Here is a 15,650-nt window from a genome sequence, read left to right as displayed (position 1 = left end):
CAAGGCCAGAGCAGCAGCCATCCTGAAACATATCAAGCAACGAGACATTACAGCAAGCTTCGTCGACGCCGCGGAGTACAGCGATGGGAAGACCTTTGCCATCGTTGTGGTCGACTCTAGCGGCAAGATTTCCAATTGCGCCTCCATTCGCACTTCAGACCCCGGAGTCGCCGAGCAAGCCGCCATCGCCCTCGCCCTGCTAGACGGTCGTGGGTCCGAGATATATAGCGATTCCAAAACGGCAGTTAGGGCTTTTCAGAAGGGTTGCATTGCCAAGCAAGCTGCTCGTCTTCTTAGCAGCTCGAGTCGATATGCTCTCTTATCATTCAATCCACTGGTTTCCAGCTCACGTAGGGTCGGCCGAGGGTGCTCCCCCGAACCTCAATGAGTCTGCTCACGGGGCTGCGCGTGAACTCACCGACCGCGCTTCCTCTGCAAGAAGCACCGACTCCCCTCCTCCCTACGGCCACAGGGACGCTCCCGCTACTCACAACGAGATTATTAAATTCTTCTACATGTCTAGAAGGGTCTTTCCACCCCCTCACCCCAAGCTGAATAGGGCGCAAGCCGTTTCGCTTAGGCTTCTGCAGACCAGTACGTATCTGTGTCTGTCCGTTCTTCACGAGGCTTACCCGGACGTGTATCGCGACGACGCCTGCCCCTCCTGCGGGCAGACCTCCACTCTAGCGCACATGCTGTGGGAGTGCGGGTCGACATACCCCAAGTTCATCAAGGAGGAGTGGGACTCGCTTCTGCGTAGCCTCGCTCTAGAAAAACAAATCCTGGCTGTCCGGCGTGCCCGCGACCGGTCCCGACGTGGGACTAGCCAGGTGCGCGACGAGTTCGCGTCCTCGCCGGACCTGCAATAAAGGTTTCTTCACTCACTTATGATATGACTACATATATATATATATATATATATATATATATATATATATATATATAGAGAGAGAGAGAGAGAGAGAGAGAGAGAGAGATATCAGATCGTTTGCTGTTTTAACACAACCTGCTGCATGGATGGAAACAACTTTATTTTGAATCCGGCAAATTTGACGACCCGGGCTCAGGTCTCCCATGAGGGGACTTCGAGGCCTTGCCTCGTCGCCGCCTCTCGGGCTTGCTGGACAGCCCACTCTTGTGTCTTGAGGTTGGAGCTGCGCAGAGCGGCGGCCCACTTCGACGCAAAAGCCTCCAGAGCTACTGCCATTGTAGCTGATGTAACCCGACACTCCCACAACATGTCTGACAGCGTCGCTCTAGTTTCCTGACATAATTTGCAAAGAGCAGTCGGGTATTGCGCGGGGAAAATGTGCTGCAATCGCACCGGACTGGGGAATGTTTGTGTTTGCAATTGTCGCCTCAAAATACTACGCCGTCACCATCCATGCGATCGGTGGCGGCCTCCAGGGGGCGGCACCAGTAGCGCCGGTAAAATTACAAATGATCTTATTTTCTCATCTTCAGTTATCGCTGCACGTGCGTGCGCTTTAATCCTGTGTACACTGTGCCGAGAAAAAATGTGGTGCATTTAGTGTGCACTGAGGATGACAACACCCTTTGGACCGCGTAATGTAGCTCGCAGTATCTTTCGTGTGGTGCGCCGATGTCGATTATCGTAGTTATGGCCCGTTCACGCTTTCTTTGTGCCCAGCTCATGAAAAGCCTTTGGTACTCTCGCATCGGATCACAGTGCGCGGAAGAATTTGTTGAAAGTTGTGCTATCACGTGCTGCAGTTAATCCGCAATTCAACAGTGTTTACGCCGGAAGGACCGTCGGCGCAGTCGATGTCGCGGCACCTGTGACACGAAGGAACGTTTGCTGAGTACGCCTAGAAAGGTAAGTCCGGTGATTGTGCTCATTCTTCTAGTCTATGGTTCGTGAAGTGTGCGTTGTTGTACGGATCACGAGATAATTAGTAAAGCAACAAAAATTCTAAATTTTCTTTTTGAATGTTCAATGTTCATGTCGCAGTGCCCATTTAGCAGAGTTTCATGAAAATTGCCCAAAAGCGTATTGATGTTGCCAAGAGCTTTCTCTATCGTTTATTAGCTTTCTGCTATGAAGCATGCTAGCACAGGTGATTGTTTGATCTAAATGGGCACAAAAATTCAAGCAAGGAAAATTGCTGTTTGTGTACGTAATTTCTCGGCGAGAAATCGTAGAGGCATTTCTAGGAGTACGTCGATGTGTCGTCTTCACAGCTACGGCTGCCCGAGAGGGCCGATAAACCGATTACTGTGTCTGACGCATGGCCAGATGTTTAGCTTGTATGCAAATTCTTATGTTTATAAGTGTCCTGCGACAGCCTGTGTTAGTGTGCTGTGTGTTTTCGTATATTTGTAAAGGTTTCTGATCTTGCAGAGGCGGCGAGATTACAAGAGCAATGTTACTTTTTAATTGAAAAATCTTTATTATTATTATTATTATTATTATTATTATTATTATCATCATCATCATCATCATAATCACCTCCTGAAAAACAGGTGGTCTGTTGTAATTTTCAGCGCATCGTCCTTTGGGACAGTGCTTTGTTCCACCGCAAAAACAAATTAGGTTTTGGAACGCTTTCCATGTGCCAAGAAATTCATAGTACAATTAACATTTCACTTTCTACAGATGTGTGTTTGTGTGAAGCTTTTGATAGTAGATCCATATTTGCTGCAGTTCCATTTACATGTTATATAACCGCCTGTGATGTAACAATCAGGTAATTGTACAACCAGATGCAGCTTCATGTAGCTGGTTGTACAAGACTTGTCAAAATGTAATGTGATCTTGTTATATCACAAGTTCGCAGTTTCATCATCATCATCAGCCTAGTTACGCCCACTGCAGGGCAAAGGCCTCTCCCATACTTCTCCAACTACCCTGGTCATGTACTAATTGTGGCCATGTTGTCCCTGCAAACGTCTTAATGTCATCCGCCCACCTAACTTTCTGCCGCCCCCTACTACGCTTGCCTTCCCTTGGAATTCAGTCCGTAACCCTTAATGACCATCGGTTATCTTCCCTCCTCATTACATGTCCGGCCCATGCCCATTTCTTTTTCTTGATTTCAACTAAGATGTCATTTACCCGCGTTTGTTCCCTCACCCAATCTGCTCTTTTCTTATCCCTTAACGTTACACCTATCATTCTTCTTTCCATAGCTCGTTGCGTCGTCCTCAATTTCAGCAGAACCCTTTTCGTAAGCCTCCAGGTTTCTGTCCCATACGTGAGTACTGGTAACACACAGCTGTTATACACTTTCCTCTTGAGGGATAGTGGCAACCTGCTGTTCATTATTTCAGAATGCCTGCCAAACGCACCCCAGCCCATTCTTATTCGTCTGGTTATTTCAGTCTCATGATCCGGATCCCTGGTCACTACCTGCCCTAAGTAGATGCATTCCCTTACCACTTCCAGTGCCTAGCTACCTATCGTAAACTGCTGTTCTCTTCCGAGACTGTTAAATATTACTTTAGTTTTCTGTAGATTAATTTTCAGACCCATCCTTCTGCTTTGCCTCTCCAGGTCAGTGAGCATGCATTGCAATTGGTCTCCTGAGTTACTAAGCAAGGCAATATCATCAGCGAATCGCAAGTTGCTAAGGTATTCACCATCAACTTTTATCCCCAATTCTTCCCACTCCAGGTCTCTGAATACCTCCTGTAAACATGCTGTGAATAGCATTGGAGAGATCGTATCTCCCTGTCTGACGCCTTTCTTTATTGGAATTTTGTTGCTTTCTTTGTGGAGGACTACGGTGGCTGTGGAACCGCTATAGATATCTTCCAGTATCTTTACATATGGCTCATCTACACCCTGATTCCATAGTGCCTTCATGACTGCTGAGGTTTCGACTGAATCAAATGCTTTTTCGTAATCAATGAAGGCTATATATAAGGGTTGGTTATATTCCGCACATTTCTCTATCACCTGATTGATAGTGTGAATATGGTCTATTGTTGAGTAGCCTTTACGGAATCCTGCCTGGTCCTTTGATTGACAGAGGTCTAAGGTATTCCTGATTCTATTTGCGATTACCTTAGTAAATACTTTGTAGGCAACGGACAGTAAGCTGATCGGTCTATAATTTTTCAAGTCATTGGCGTCCCCTTTCTTATGAATTAGGATTATGTTAGCGTTCTTCCAAGATTCCGGTACGTTCGACGTCATGAGGCATTGTGTATATAGGGCGGCCAATCTTTCTAGGACAGTGTTCCCTCCATCCTTCAACAAATCTGCTGTTACCTGATCCTCCCCAGCTGCCTTCCCCCCTTGCATAGCTCCCAAGGCGTTCTTTACCTCTTCCGGCGTTACTTGTGGGATTTCAAGTTCCTCTAGACTATTCTCTCTCACCTTATCGTCGTGGGTGTTACTGGTACTGTATAAATCTCTATAAAACTCTTCAGCCACTTGAACTATCTCATCCATATTAGTAACGATATTGCCGGCTTTGTCTCTTAACGCACACATCTGATTCTTGCCTATTCCTAGTTTCTTCTTCACTGCTTTTAGGCTTCCTCCGTTCTTGAGAGCCTGTTCAATTCTATCCATATTATAGTTCCTTATGTCCGCTGTCTTAAGCTTGTTGATTAACTTAGAAAGTTCTGCAAATTCTATTCTAGCTGCAGGGTTAGAGGCTTTCATACATTGGCGTTTCTTGATCAGATCTTTTGTCTCCTGCGATAGCTTACTGGTTTCCTGTTTAACGGCGTTACCATCGACTTCGATTGCGCACTCCTTAATGATGCCCATAAGATTGTCGTTCATTGCTTCAACACTATGGTCCTCTTCCTGGGTTAAAGCCGAATACCTGTTCTGTAGCTTGATCTGGAATTCCTCTAGTTTCCCTCTTACCGCTAATTCATTGATTGGCTTCTTATGTACCAGTTTCTTCCATTCCCTCCTCAAGTCAAGGCTAATTCGAGTTCTTACCATCCTATGGTCACTGCAGCGCACCTTGCCGAGCACGTCTACATCTTGTATGATGTCAGGGTTCGCGCAGAGTATCAAGTCGATTTCATTTCTAGTCTCACCAGTTTCTCACCAGTTTCAGCAGGGATTATAATAAATTGAGCATTTCTTATTGTTTAGAGATGTCACGATTTTGTAAGCCAAAGGCACCTATACACCACATACCTGTGGCATGTCTGCAGCCTAAACAGCACTGCAATGCATCTGATCTGCGTCCTGCGACAAGGTGTGTACAAAGCAGTAACTGCCACTTACACGAGCTGTAGGTTTTGTTGGTATAATTAATACCTAGTGACCCTCCTGAATTTTTCATGAATTTACAAATTTGGGCTCATTCTACAATTTTACGTATGTTGCATTAGAAAGAGAATGAAGTTCTGTTGGTTAAGAAGTTTTAAAGCTGTTGAGAGATCAGTGGCATGACATTGTTAAAGTGCATGTAAAAAAATTAATTGTAACGGTACTTGTACTGCTTTCTTATTAGCAACAAAATATCTCTAACGAGTATACCAGAGGGGCACTTGCTTTAGGAAAGTTGTTCAGATAAATTCCTGAAGCAGCCTAAATCTGCAGCACCAAAAGCACTAAAAAAGCTCTGTGATCTAAAGAACAATGTGGTCAGCTCTGTGTACTGCTTGTCAAGTTAAACTGGTTAATAATGTATGTATGTATTAACAATGTGGGGGCTGAGAGCAGGCTTTAGAAATATGTGAGCTATCTCTCCAACAAAGAATTTGGTGTCTGCAGCATTTTTACAAAATATAAAGTTCACAGGTTGGCAAGTGTGACGTAATGTACAACACTTTTGCTGTAGATGCCATATTCGTAACTTACATTTTCGGTTTACTTGAATCATATATTTAGAACCTGGCCCACCTATATAACTTGATTTGATTAGTTATGTAGGTAGCCTCCTCTGGGTTAAGTATAATTTGGGGCTATTGTAGATATGCATCATATACTTACTGAGTGTATTGTGACAGGTATTTTTTAGGGTCTGTGTTGTGAGGCATGCATATCCTTTAATGTCTTGCTATGAATTGCCTGACAAAAGCGGACGGGCTTTAGTTACCTTCAATATTAGAGAGTTTTAGTTTAGGGGACGCAAGCGGCTTGCATTCCCTAAACTAAAACTCTATTATGCTTCCTTGTAGACTTCTAACATCCATGCCCGCACAGATTCTGTGTTCTTAATTATATTTTCCTAAGTAGTCATTACTGTGTATTACATATTTTCCTTTGGAGGGAGGGGGGTTATTCATTTCTATTATACTACAGAGAAAGGGGCCTCAAAACAAAAAGCCACAAAAGATGGCTTAAAAGTGTTCGAAGCTCGGAATTCAACATTCTGTCTCCTAAAGCACTACTAGTATGAAAACGTTTCTAATTTGAATTTGAATTTATTTTCAGCAAACACCAACAAAAGCAATGCTGCGAGTGACCAGGAAAAAAGCTGTTTATGACAGCCTGAGGAGACCTGGCCACCACAACACTGTGCAGCTCATGGACAATTGGTGAAGAGTGCAATTACTATACAACACACAATACACCTTTCATCTTGCATATTCTAGAATTTAGACATCTGCTTAAATATAGGGAAACAAAAAAGAAAAACAACTTCAAATCAGACATTAGGTTGTAACAGATCCATAAACAGTACAATACCATGGAATACCTAAAAAAATAGTTTATTATTTATTTAAGTAAATACTGCCAGTCTGAATGCTAGATTTTAGGCAGGACTGAGCGATACATTGGAATTAACATAGCACAGAAAATAAAGAACAGAATGAAATGTAGAGCTAATCTTACTGCGGTAGAAAAACAAAAAAGAAGAAAAGGAATAGCCATGTAGAATGAAAGCCCGAATGATACACAAATCAAAACAAAGTTATATAATAATACAGCAATATCAACTAACACCACCTAAGCACCATAGGAGTAGCAACTAGCACTTATGTAACATAATAATAATGGACGAACCGATACACATACCGTACGAAAAACATAATATCCAATAACAAGTAAAAGAACTTCGTACAACCTCGCAGACAAAAGCGACGCACAGGTGCCACAGATAATGCAGCAAATGTTGAGAGCAATAATATAAGCAAACGCAAGCATATTTATTACTAAAGCGACAATAAGTTAAATGGGAATTAAAGCAGTCACTCTGAGTGCATGGGGGTATGAACAAAGTAAACAGTAGAAATAAACCAAAGTAGAATTGTCAGTAAGACGGTGCAGGCAACGCAAGAATGAACGATTTTAGATCAGTGCTTTCGAGAACCTCGGGTGGTAAATTATTCCAGTCGTACGAGCCAAGAACGAATACCCGTGTTCAATGCACACAAAACAGAATTATATCACACGTTAACAGGAATTCACTGCCAGTGGGCTCCTATTTATAAATATGCTTCTCACTTGGCTTAATGAAGTATTAGTCAAGTCGGTGTTCTGTATTGTAGGAAATAAGAACTGCAGACTTTGTTTACCATAATTTGTGTGACATTTTAAAACATTCCACTGTTCCGGTCTTCGTGTATTATATGTGGTTACGTCTTCTACTAGCCTGGATAACTTAATTAAAGCCTGGATAACTTAATTAATGTGTCATCATTGTTTTTTGTTGCAAGTTTGTTCTGTCGGAATAGTTTATAACTGTGAATTGAATGAACCAGAATAAGATTATGCTTCTGAAAATAAGATCATGCTTCTGAAAAAGGCCCGCTGTATGCGCAAGGAAAGGAGCTTTGGTTATTAGGCGGACTATTCTTTTTTTGTAAACGTGTAATTCTATTCAGGTTTTCGCTTGTAGTTCACCAGAAAAGAAGTCAATAGTTAATTTGGGGGCAGAAGAGGGCATTGTATAGCAACATGTTGACTGATATAGGAAAATGAAAAGAGTAGTGACCCACTCTGCCCTTGATTCTAGACAGTTCACTGACAATATAGTACTTAACATGGTCGTCCCAAGTCATGTGTTCGCCAAAGAATACTCCCAGCGTATTTACTGATGGCACTATATCTATCTCGCTATCATTTATCGGAGGGACCTTAACAAATTTGTTGCTTGGACGGAAGAGGATGGCTTTGGTTTTATTCACATTAATTTTTAGGTAATTATGAGTTGCCCAGCCATTTATTTTAGTTAGTGCATTATTAGCTCTTAATACTAAGTCAGCATCTGATTTACCGGCAACAAACAAACTCGTGTTTTCCACGTGTACTATTATATTATGTATTTAGCAGCCGTATCTACATTAGTTATTTCATTTATGTAAAGTGTAAAAAGAAAGGGTACCGAGATACCCTGAGGAATGCACTATGTCACCTCTTTTTTTTTTTTACTTTCACCTGCAGTGGTTACAAGTTGTGACCTATTTTGCAAATAAGAATAAATTAAAGAATTTGCTACTACACTTATACCATGATATTCAAGTTTCTTTAATAAAATGCCATGATATTAATAAGGTTAAATGCCTTCGTGAAGTTCAAAAACAACCCAAGTGCCATGTTCTGGGATTCAAAATTTTCCGCTATGTACTACTTTTGTTGTAGGAGAGCAAACTTAGTCTGGTAGTTTTTTACGAAAACAATATTGGGCCAGGATCATGAGATTCTGGCAGCCAACAAAATCTGTCAGACGTCTTAAAATAGCCTTTTCCAAGCCTTTAGAGAAAATAGGCAAAATTGATATTGGCCTGTAGTTAGCTTGGCCATTTTTATCTCCTTATTTATATATTGCTGTCACTTTTGCAATCTCCATATTCCTTGGAAAAATTCCTGTAAGCAAACATAAGTTAAATATGTGCGTGAAAGAAAGTGCTAGAATATCAATGGCGTGTTTCACAGGTTTTATTTGGAATCCTGATGTATCAGTTGCCTTACTATTGCTTGACTCCAGAAATAAGCCATAACTTTGCTTTCTGAAATAGGTTTGAGAAAAACAGTCTGATCAGTACAAGTGTTGATGTAGCTTAAGGCAGCATCAGTGTTTGGACCTGGGCAATTGCCTTTTTATAAGCTAGCTGCTGGATACATAGTCACATTATAAGACAGTATGGTTTTTTCTTCTTTTGTTTGACTTGTTTTGTTAAATGTTCTCCTTTTTAGTTTAGAATTTGTTTTTGTACCACCTCACACAATACTCCAACTGGAGCCTATGAGCTATATGTCTAAATAAATAAGTGAATTCCTGAAGCATGCAACAAACCATGCAGTATAACATTTAAATGGTGCCAGTTTATGATGTTTCCTGAGTGCAGTACAGCATGAAGCTTGAGGCTGATCTCTTCAATGTCACGAAAATTGCAGCTTATGAAAATGTGGTCCCACAAACTGCTGGTTACGCACGTCAGTCATCCTGTTGCAGTGGTCACGAGTGAGAGCGTAACCGAAAGCTGGGCATGATTGGCCCTTCCACATATGACACAGGATAAAGCTTCAACTCTGCTATTGCCCCTCTTACAGCAGGAGCATCCCTCTTGCCTAACCCTCCTTATAATATGCATAACTTATGAAGACTTGGTTATGAGGTTGGCTGCTGAACTTGGCTGATATGTGCCTGAGTATTTATATAGTGGTACCCTTGAAGCCATGCTGTACATTGCATGCATCTTAATATGGTTAACTTAAAATATGCAATTGTCTGTGAAATTATTAGGGAAACAATGTTTTGTGCTGTGAATAATGCGTAAGCAATTCCTTAAAGAGGACCGGAAACAATATTTTCTCACCTAAGAAAAGTGGTTTAGGCACGCAGTGCTCAAGACATGCTTTCTTTAAAAAAATGATAGCGTGTTATGTTGACAAAGCTGCACACTATTAAATATGGCAAACAAAGATCATGTGTGTGACCACCTAACTTCTAGCCTTAGCCCCTTTTGGCATAGACACACCATTGTGGTAAAAGGGAGGTCTTTATCATTAGCTAGCTTCTGGGATAAGTACAGATTGAATAGGCACTTGTTAAGATTTTGATGTACCATAATGAGCCCCATTCGAAGATTTCTTTTTTCTTTTAGGCCTTGATACCACTTTTGTCTTAAAGGGAAAGACAACCATTCAGAACATAAATTGAAATAGCCTCACTGGTGGAAAGCTTGTGTCTCGTATGGTCTGAAACGAGCATTGTTTTTCTCATTAGACGAGGATTTGTATTTTTAATACTTGACAAATAGCGAAAAATGACCTTTGGCACCCTCATGCGGCAAAGGCATGACCAACAGTAGGATGTCCTATTATGTGACCTTCTATTAGTGTGAGCGGCTACTCGGCTTTCTTAAATATTGAAATGTAGTACATTTCTTTTCTAATGTAAGTTCTTTCTGTAACTTGCCATGCTCAGCTAAGTCATCAGTTGTTATGACTAGAAAAATTTTGCCACAGTCTCGGAGGTCGGGTGGTGCACACTTTAGCCCATTCTAGGAGGCCATAGTGGCATTGTGAGAACTTGCACATATCGCTGAAATAGGGCACTGCATTGTCACTAGCTAGCACTAGGAATTGCAGTAACTATTATGGCAGCATTTTATTTTTGGAAAGGGTTTTTGCGGATGGCTAATGAAAGTTTTGCAGCATATCACTAACGTGCATATGCTGCAAAATGATGGAACATATTATTGCATCTCATATTTACCAACATCTAGAATCGAACAACTTCTTTTTTCATAATCAACATGGTTTCAGGAGAGGTTTGTCGTGCGAAACGCAACTGCTTGAATTTACGACAGATTTACATTTTAACATGGACTCAAACCTTCAAACTGACAGCATCTTTCTAGATTTTTCTAAAGCTTTTGACCGCGTAGCTCATTGTCGCCTGTTTTTGAAGTTATCATCATTAAAACTTAATTCACTAACACTATCCTGGCTTCGAAATTTTCTTTCTAACAGGCAGCAGTTTACTTTCGCTAACAGCTTCTCCTCGCCCCTTTCAGATGTTTCATCCGGTGTACCACAAGGAAGCGTTCTTGGTCCCTTACTCTTTCTGATATACAATAATGACATACCCAATAACTTATCATCATGCATGCGCATTTTCGCTGACGACTGCATTATCTATCGTTCTATTAACACCTCCGATGACCACCTGATCCTCCAAAATGATCTTAACGAAATCACTAATTGGTGTGACACCTGGCTAATGACTCTAAACTCATCAAAATGTAAAGTGATGTCCTTCACCCGCAAACGCAATAACTTGGACTATTCTTACTGTATTAAAAATGTCCCATTATCTCGGACCTCATCATTTAAATATCTAGGCGTTAATCTTTCAACAAACCTCTCCTGGACTTCTCACATTACTACCATCTGTGCCAGTGCTTCTCGATCACTGGGTTACCTGCGACGTAACCTTCGGTACTCACCTCCACTTATCCGCAAACTGGCATATCAAACATTTGTTCGCCCTCGACTTGAGTTCGCCGCTCCAATCTGGTCTCCCCATCAAAATTACCTAATTACGATGCTGGAATCAATCCAAAACAGAGCCGCACGTTTCATTTCCCGAAATTATAACTACCGTTCTAGCGTAACTCAAATAAAGATTCACCTATCACTTCAGCTACTAAGTAATCGTCGCGACATAGCCCTTTTGTCATTATTTCATAAATACGCCCACCACACTAACAAACATTCCTTACACCTAGAAACGCCATCGCACACGTCGCACAGATTATACAATCATCATAGCTTCACGCGCATCTATGGTAACACAGAAGCATTTAACTCGTCTGCAATTCCACGTGCCATTCGGCTCTGGAACAACCTCCCCGACAACATAGTTTTGGAAACTGACCGTGATAAATTCAAGAGCTCACTGAACTCGCTTAACCCATGTTAACCATTAATATCACACTCACTGCTCTGTATTATTTCTTGGCCTTTTTCTTGCAGTGTTATACGTTGTTACTAACTTATATTGTTCCTTTTTATTGTAATCATATGCAGCTTTATGTAGCTAATATGTTTCATGACTTTTAGGCTGTGCACTTGGCTGCTGTTTTCATTTGTTATTGTTGTTAATTGTATGTACTTGATTGTATGCCCTCCTTACTCAATCCCCAAGAAGGGGCCTTGTAAGGTATTTTACAAATAAATAAATAAATAATAAATAAATTCCTGCGAAAGCCACCCATCATTCTGCTTTTCCAATTAGTGAGGTAGGCTATAGGCATTGCTCTCACTTCTCGGTGTTGCTGATGTCAGGGCTCCTATTTTGGGGGGAATTGCTGATCACAAAATTTCTACATGCTTTTGGAACCGCTGCAGGTATAACCACTTCCGAGGATGAGCATTTCATTGTACCATAAAGGACTCAGCTCTTTAAAAATCTGTTGTCAGTCCCTTTAAGCCTGTACTGTTGTGTCACACTAGTAGCATCCCGTTTGTTTCTTCCTTTACGGTGACTCCTGTTATTCAGTTTTATGTTGCATGGAATACAAAGGCACTTTAAGTGAAGCCAAGGATAAGTGAATTGAATGTGGATAAGATGACTGGGGTCACATAGCTCGTGAACAGACTTGTAGGCATGGCTTTCGCTCTTTCCCTACCATGGGGAAAATAGGTGTTTTTTGTAGGTTATGCCAGATTTTCTTTCTGGATAAAATACTGCACTAAATATTTTATGTAATACATAGACAAAAAGCAGAATGAATGCACTTTTCACACATAAAGCTTTTATTAACAAGATGTATGTCATAAAAAAGACATAAATTGGCAGAACCAAGGTTGTGGGATGAACTTGAACAAAGTTTGTAAAGACACGCTTGTATCTGTTAAAAAAATATGTAAAAAAAATTTTGAGATATACAAAATGTATTACTATCTAATAGGCACTATCTCCGAAAAAATCAAAATTTCTCATTGAACAGGTATTGCACTACAAAAATTTAACTGAAAGCACTACAGTAGGGCATGCCGGGTTAATGAGGCCCCTAGCAGGCTGTGTCAAAATTCAAGGCATCATGGCGAACTGGTATGGGAATTTCATTTTAGTTTCACCGTCCATCTTTCATTCTTTCTTTTATGGCCTATGAAGCCTCCTCCCTTGGTAACTGTAGTATTTCTTTCTTTTTTTGGTATTGTGGCAGAGCAATTTAATAATGCAGCTCAAATAATTATGTTTCTGTTTAGTGTCCCTTTATAAAGTTTTTGTCTGGATCATATGGCATAAGATGACACTGCCCGAAGGTTCAGTTGCATGTCAGCAGTTTGTGACATTATATAATCGCCATCACTGCCTTTGAGGTGCTCAGAGATGCCGCATCAATTGCTCCTCATTGTAATGATTCCCGAAAAAGCCATTAAGAGGATCTATTTATTATGTCCAGCGGTAAGCTCAATCATACGGGAGCAGTGGCAAACCATTACAGCAGAAAAGCACTGCTCTAAACATTTGCTCTTGAACATTTTTAATTCTTATACGCTGTCTTCTCCAAAACATGTTGAGTGTGTCGGGAAGGTTTCAGCACTTGTTTTTACCTCAGCAGTCATGCAAAGATCAGTTCACCACTTTCACTGTTGCATATTTATACCTAGCCTGATATCTGGAGTTTAGTGTATGCTTATTTTTTACACAAAAGTTAATGCAGTTTTCTCAATACTGCATAACCTCCATTTTGTCAAAATAATTGAACAAATCCCATTTTCTGTAAAGGAAACTTATCTTGCACAGCAAATCTAATAAGCTTCTTTCAGCACAGTGGCAAGTCTAGGATGTTGGTAGAAAACTGCGTTGCATAAAGATGTGCTATATTAGAAGGTATGTTTCTTGCTCATTCTATCCAACGTAGCATTATCTGGTCTCTGTGTTCCTTTCAATTCTATTCACACTTCATACATACTAAAGATATAAAGGACAGACAGATGTGGCGGTCACAGTGCACACATACCAAGGAAATAATGGTCAGGCAGAGAGTGAAAGAGTACAGTGCTCTTTCACGCTGTCTGACAGCGCTCTTTTGCTCTCTGTCTGTCACTTATTTCCTTGGCATGTGTCCATCATGAGCACCATCAAAATGAACTCTTACCAACTGGTCCAAGCTTCAACTCTTGTGCTTGGTGTTTTTTGTCTACAAAATTTCCATATGCAAATCATAGCGCTGGTGATTTTTTAATGTATGAAGAAGGCTTATGCAGTTCCAGAACAATTTCACTTGTTCTAAACATATTATGGAATTTAGCACAGTTTATTATAAAGGCTGAATTGGGTAGGAAGCTATTGTATTCTTTATGGTGCACTGGTACATTAAGCTTGTGCAGTTGCTTAAAGCTTGTACTATGGTGATGAAAATTGGGTTGAAGTTATAGAAGGATAATTGTCAAAGTGTAATGATGGCCTCCGGGTAGACACGCTGAGTTATGCTTCTGGGGACACTTATTATTTAACCTTATCAAGCAATACCATTAGCCTTATGGGTGCTATAATTTTGCAGTACCTGCAGGATGGCCTGCATTACAAATCACGTTAAAATAATTGTACATGTCATGCAATAGTATGAGGATTGGCCCACCAAGTGACAGCCTTTGCTTACACTATGTCTGGGATCAGCCCAGTTTACTCAGCCAGAGAGCCATCCATGCATAGGGGGAGGGGAGTGGCAAAAAAAGGGGCTTTCGATTAATCTTTTTCACATAGATGACTCATACATCACATCTTTCTTACCTTGCATGCTTTGATGCTCAAAGTGAAGTTAGCTATGGACACATTGTCTGCATTTTATTCCTATTTGTGCTTAATGAAGGTTGCTTTGTTCACATTGCCACTTTTTATATTGTTTCCAGGGGTGGAAGTGGTGCGCCATTTGCGCCATCCTGCTCCAAACTGCTTTCCCTGCGCCATCCTGCTCTAAAACACAATTTTGCGCCATAACTCCGCCGCGCCGGCCACTTCGATGTTTTACCGTCAAATTTAGCGAAGCCTATGGGTTATTTTTCCTCTCACTGTGGGCTAGCCGATCTGATCCAATCCGATCCGATACTTCGTGCGAAGCTGTTTGGTGTTGTGTTTGTAAGCTGCTGCCGTTGGATGCTGGTCGCCTGCAAGCCTGGACATGAGCAAAAGTAAGTGTATTGAAGCTACCGAATCTAGAAAATGCTACATTATAGCAGTTATGTAACTTAAATGCTCAGCCTTGAGGGCAGCGCAGACAGGATTGTCTAAAAGCGAAGCTGGGTGGTCATGCTGCAGTGGACGAAAATGTGGTGCCATTGTTTGATTTTTCGTGATATATGGTATGCAGTAGGAAACAAGCTAGTGCCACTTGTATTTGTTGGTCCTCGCTTGTCATCAGGTCAGGTTGTCGAGCATACTAAATTCTCGATTATTTGACCCCCGTTTTCTCATATAATTCGAAATAGCAGCGCAAATGGATCCGACATAGAAAATGGAATGTTGAGAATACGCCCCTGGGCAGTATTTAGCTGTCTCGTGTGCAGTCTAAACTTTCGAGAAAAAAAAAAACCGCTGCAAAGTATTCTACAAACACATTTTAGACATAAATATTTATTCATGATCCTAGTATAGTTGTGGAACTCAAGTGCCTGAAAATTCTTTCGTAGACCACAGTTCCAGGAGCAACTTTTTTTTATCTTTTTCAGAACGATGCACCAAATTCAACGCAGACGTCCTGACCAAAAAGGATGGCAATTGGGAACTCATATCCCTCTGGTGTCGGCCAAG

The 15,650-nt window shown here is 41.1% G+C and overlaps 1 long non-coding RNA gene across 1 annotated transcript in view; it reads left to right on the top strand.

Annotated features, from left to right (window-relative positions):
• The first annotated feature begins 1,739 nt into the window (after positions 1–1,739).
• LOC140214547 (uncharacterized) overlaps positions 1,740–15,650 on the top strand; it is a 49,395-nt gene continuing 35,484 nt past the window's right edge. Inside the window, exons 1-2 of the long non-coding RNA XR_011891484.1 lie at positions 1,740–1,837; positions 6,371–6,474. This is a non-coding gene — a long non-coding RNA (uncharacterized lncRNA). The remainder of the gene's footprint in view (positions 1,838–6,370; positions 6,475–15,650) is intronic.

Source organism: Dermacentor andersoni, chromosome 1 (assembly GCF_023375885.2).
Source record: "Dermacentor andersoni chromosome 1, qqDerAnde1_hic_scaffold, whole genome shotgun sequence".
Lineage (NCBI taxonomy): Eukaryota > Metazoa > Arthropoda > Arachnida > Ixodida > Ixodidae > Dermacentor > Dermacentor andersoni.
This window is presented reverse-complemented; position numbering and strand designations above follow the sequence as displayed.